Source organism: Bubalus kerabau, chromosome 14 (genome assembly GCF_029407905.1).
Source record: "Bubalus kerabau isolate K-KA32 ecotype Philippines breed swamp buffalo chromosome 14, PCC_UOA_SB_1v2, whole genome shotgun sequence".
NCBI classification, from domain to species: Eukaryota; Metazoa; Chordata; class Mammalia; order Artiodactyla; family Bovidae; genus Bubalus; species Bubalus kerabau.
This window is the reverse complement of record NC_073637.1, coordinates 36,831,058-36,836,529: the sequence shown is the minus strand read 5'-3', so window position 1 is coordinate 36,836,529 and position 5,472 is coordinate 36,831,058. Positions and strand designations below refer to the sequence as shown.

Genomic DNA, 5,472 nt, shown 5'->3' with positions numbered 1-5,472 from the left:
AAAAAAAAAAAAAAAAAAAAGACACTGAAACCAGATGGCAAAAGAGTTTTAAGAAAGAAAAAGAGCCTTATGCCCCGGCCTTAATTCACTGCAGCACAAATCAGTGTCTGAAACTAGCTCTTCTCTCCAACAGTCTTTTTTTTTTTTTTTTTTAAAGTTCATAGACATGAGTTCTCCTGAAGAATGTGTCTACACTGAAAAAACACATGGAGAGTTGAGCTGTCATATTAAATAGCCTGCATCGATCATTCTGTTTCTTCTTTACTAGGTACAAATTTATAAGGCCACTCATGTTATTTAAATGGCCTTTAGCCTCCATTTTTCTTTCCCCATACTGATAGAAAGTATATGACCAAGGATGGAAAAAATGCAGCAGACAGAGGTCAGTTGGACTGAAATAAGATGTCTCCTCAGCTAGAAGAGATCCACAGTTAACTTTGGGCTTCACAAGCACACAGCCTGCTTTAATCTGTTGTTTACAAGTTATTGATCTGGGACAAGTTACTTACCTACCTGAGGTCTCTAAACCTCAGTTTTTTTCATTTGTAAAATAGCAACAATAATCCCCTCTAACAAGGTTGCTGTCCTCACTAAACAACGTAATAGATGTGAAAGACTTGGGATGTCTAGTTCATAGAGAATCATTTTTTACATGTACATATTTTAGAGATAATTCACATGCCATGCAACTGACCCCTTTAAGGTGTAAAAGTATATCTTTTAATATGTTCACATATTTCAAGTTATGCAACCATCATCCATTAATTTTAGAACAATTTCACTCAAAAAAAGCTGTCTTTATTAGTGATTATTCCCTATTTCCCCACAATCCTCCCCTCCCTTGCCCTCCCATTCTCCCACCCTGCAGCCCCAGGCAACCACTAATCTTTCTGTGTCTATAGATTTGCCTATTTTGTACCTTTTATACAAATGGAATTGTGTAACCCACGACTGGGTACTTGCCCTTAAAATTGTTTTCCAAGTTCAACCAATTTGCAGCATGTATTAGAATTTTACTTCTTTACACCGAGGATTAACACTCAAATGAATGGCTGTAGCAAATTTCATCTATTCATTCAGTAGCTAACAGAAAATTGAGTTGTTTCCACTTTGGGGGGCCTATAATGCCACTCTGAACATTCATTACATCATCGGATCCAGAAGTAAAAGATTATACATTACAACCAAGTGGGATTTAGCCCATGAATGCAAGATTAGTTTAACATTGAAATATCAATTTATATAATATACCATATCAATAAAAGATAAATCGCATGATCATATAGGAAAGCACTTGACAAAATCCAGTATCTCTTGTGATTAAAACACTCAAACTAGGAGGGAACTTCAACCTGCTAAAGAGCATCTTCAAAAAACCCACAGCAAATATAATAATGATGAAGAGAAAATGATCTATCCCTGAGATTAGGAATAAGACAAGTATGTTCCTTTTTGCCACTTTGACTCAACATCTTACTGGAGGTTCTAACCAGGGAAATTAGGTAAGAAAATGAGATAAAAGGCATTCAGATTGGAAAGAAAGCAGTAAAACACTTTCACTTTGCACACAACATAATCTACACAGAAAAGTTCTAATGAAGCCACTGAAATCTATTAAAAGGAACAAATGAGTTCAGCTAGATCTCAGGGTAAAAGACTGATATGCAAATATCGATTATATTTCTATACATTGGCAATGAACAATCAATTCTACTTACAATAGCATCAAAAGGATAAAATCCAAAGAAATAATAAAGCACAAATCCTATATACTTTGAAAACTACAAAGATTATCATTGAAAGAAATTCAAAAAAAGGCTTAAATAAATGCATTTAAATTAATTTAAATTTAAATTTAAATAAGTTTAAATTTAAATTTAAATAAGTTTAAATTTAAAATTTTTTAATAATTTTAAATAAATGGAAAGACATCTCATATTCAAGGACCAGAAGACTTATTATTGTTAAGTTGTTACTACTTCCCAAATTGATTTAAGAGATTTAACACAATCCTTATCAAAATCCCAGCTTATTTTTCTGCAGAAATTGGCAAGCTCCTCCTAGAATTCATTTGGAAATATAAGGGACCCAGAAGAGGCAAAAGTTAGAAAATTTGGATTCCAAAAATTTCTATTTCAAAAGTGAAGCTGCTACTGTGAAGCTACAGTAGTCAACATTGTGGATCATGTTTGTATAGTAGTCTACAAACATGTAGATCAATTAAAAGTTCAGAAATATACCCTTACATTTAGTGTATATTTATTATTTTTGACAAAATTGTCAAGACAATTCAGCAGACAAAAGAATGTTCTTTTCAGTTATGCTCAGACAGCTGGATATCTACATGTAACAGTGTGAAGTTGGACCCCTACCTCACACCATACACAAAAAAATGTACTCAAAATCGATCACAGACCAAAGTGAAAAAACTCAGGAGTATTTACAGGACCATGGGTTAAGCAATGATTTCTTAGATATAACAGCAAAAACAAGCAATAAGAAAAAATAAATTGCATCTAATTAAAATTTAAAACTTTTGTGCTTTACCCGAAACTCAGAAAACCCACAGAATGGGAGGAAACATTTGCTTGCAAGTATCTAGACTACTCGAAGAACATAGCTCAATAATAAAATACCAGCTAAAAAATGGGCAAAGTGTCAAAATAGACATTTCTTCAAAGAACATATACAAACGATAAACAACCCAAAAAGATGCTCAACATCAGTAAAACCATAAGGGAAATGCAAATAAAAACCACAATGAAATAATACTTCCTACCCACTAGAACAGCTAGAATTAACAAATGTGGATGAAAATGTGGTAAAATTCGAGTGCTCCTACATTGCTGGTCAAAATATAAAATGGTATGACCACTTTGGAAATATTTTGACTGTTCCTCTAAAGCATCAGTCCCCAACCTTTTTGGCACCAGGGACCGGTGTCATGAGAGACAATTTGTCCATGGCCGGGAGCAGAGGCGGGGCGGGACGGGGCGGGACGGGGCGGGGGGGGGAATGGGTTTAGAATGACGCAAGCGCATTACATTTACTGAGCACCTGATTTCTAACCTGACAGGCGGTACCAGTCCATGACCTAGAGGTTGGGGACCCCTGCTCTAAAAGTTAAACAGAGAGTTACAATAAGCCCCAGCAATTCTGCTACACTCCGCTGCCTCCATGGTACATGACTCTGTTCTTATCCTCATCTCTGTGTTGTTGGATTCACTACTAATGACTTTTTCTTAGTTCATATTTTTACCTCTTTCATGCCCTTGGCAAGGCTGGAAATCATTTCCCAAACCATGCTTCCTGAGTTATCTTCCCTTAAGAAGACAAAGGCATCCTGTTTTGGACAACCATCTTCAATGACCTCCAACCCACAGGACTTTTTCAGGTGTTGCTCATCCTCCTTATCTGCCACGTGGCAGTTTTATGAGGAAGGTTCAAACTGATCTCCAAACAGATTAGTGCTACCTATTGATAGCACCTGCACTGTCTACCACTAAGTAGGTCTAAGATTCTTTGTTGATGATCACCCTATCAGTTTTCTCACTGTGACCATTCCCAACCTTTCCAGTGCTCCTCAAATGGCTAACCATTTCCAGCTCATTCTCAGCAACTGACAAAAATGTAAGTTATTTAACACAAACTCTTCCAAGTTTGTTTCAGACCTTGGCTTCCTCATCAACCGTGCTTATCAGTCTCCTACTAACTTGATGCTAGGTACCTTAAGGTCATGGATGGTGGTACTTTTCATGGTGATTTAGTCACCTCGCCCAGTGCTTCACACTATTTGGAGACAGTTAACCATGGACTGCATCAATGAATAAATGAACAAATGAATATGTAACAGCTGAAAGAAAATGTTTATCATGTAAATTCAAGACCCCATCTATTTCACTGATATGCCAATCCACAAGGCTCATTTAATACAGCTGAAGGATGGGCCCAAACAACATTCCACCACATTCTACACCACTCACCCTCAGTCCAGCAGCGACGCTAACCTGGTCATGAAGTGAGAACAGGGACTGTATTTCCAGCAGTGTCATTTCAGAGACTTAAGCCACAACTCTTTTGGTTGAAACATAGTTCCTTGTGGTTGTTCACAGAAGTTATTTAGACAATTTTAAAGTTTGTTTCAATTATTTCAATGTCAATTATCCACTGCGTTCCCTAAGATTTCTATCAAACTCCAGTGAGTAACCCTTGTTTCTTGTGAGGATATTTTGAGAATTATAACAGTTTTCAGGAGAGACAGGCTTCCCTTTCTCTCCTCCCTTCCCTCCCCACCTGAATGCCCATCGAAAACACGTTTTAATAATGTCATTTGCTTAATGAAAGACCATATTTAGCTACTTGCAAAATAAGCTTCAACTCATTCTCACTGTTTTGATATCTCTGCCACTGCCAGGACCCCTAGCACATTGCCTGAAACCTCAAAAAAACACCAGACCCTCTCCAGCAGATCCAGAAAAGACGGTACAGGCGGGGACCCATTTCTCCCTTGGAAATGAAATTCGAAGTGACAACACCATTTGCTTGTCAGCATATTTAACTTCCTACTCAAGCACGTGACCCAAGTCACCAGGTCAGAGAGGCTCCGTAGCTGGCACCTCTGAAGGCAGAAGGTACTCACCTGTGCTTGCTACCCAGGAGGCCAGGTCACCACAGTGGTGACAAGGTGAAGATTGATGGCTCCAAAAGCAGCGGGTTCCTAGCAGCCGGACTGCCAGGCAGGGGACTCTGGCTGGGCCGGCTCTCCTGTAGTTATCCCTCCTACAGTTTATAATTTGGCACACTGGCTCTTTGCTTTTGGCAGCAGTGCAAAGGGCGTATTGATCTTCGAAAGCCACTTTGGCTGTTAAAGGAAACAAAATCAGTCTTTGGATGGATTTCTCCTCATAATGCATTTGTTCTTCACCTTGGATATTGGCAGGGCTGGGTCAGCCGAGGAACTCAGCCTACCATGAGCCTTTGACAACAGAAAGCGTCTTCCACTTAAACTGAAAGTGATTAAGAGGAAAGGAAAGACGCCAAGCAATGGTCCATTGTTGGGGGTGGGGGCACTTCGTTCCTGCATCGTGACGTTGCCCTCTAGTTTGGGCGAGGGGGACTTGGGGTTTATTTATTGTTTCTGTGGGTTCCATCAAAGAATTTTTCCAGCTTCCAGATTGATCCTCGGAGATTTCCAATCCACTCTTAAATGGGTTGCCATTTCCTTCTCCAGGGGATCTTCCGGACCCAGGGATCGAACCCAGGTCTCCTGCATCGCAGGCAGACTGTTTACCGTCTAAGCCACATAACAACTGAAGCAATATAGTAACAAATCAATAAAGGCATTTTTAAAAAGGTCCACATCAGAAAAATACAATATTTCTAAAGTACCAGTGACTAACCTGGCCTCATTTACAAGTCAGCTTAGATTGTGATTTCTTTGCAGTCAGGCTGTCTTACTCATTTGGTGCCTAA

The 5,472-nt window shown here is 38.8% G+C and overlaps 1 long non-coding RNA gene across 1 annotated transcript; it reads left to right on the top strand.

Annotated features, from left to right (window-relative positions):
- The first annotated feature begins 3,259 nt into the window (after positions 1-3,259).
- On the top strand, positions 3,260-4,674 carry LOC129626785 (uncharacterized). The gene is made up of 2 exons (XR_008702209.1): positions 3,260-3,630; positions 4,415-4,674. It is a non-coding gene; the product is annotated as an uncharacterized LOC129626785 (long non-coding RNA).
- Positions 4,675-5,472: the final 798 nt, after the last annotated feature.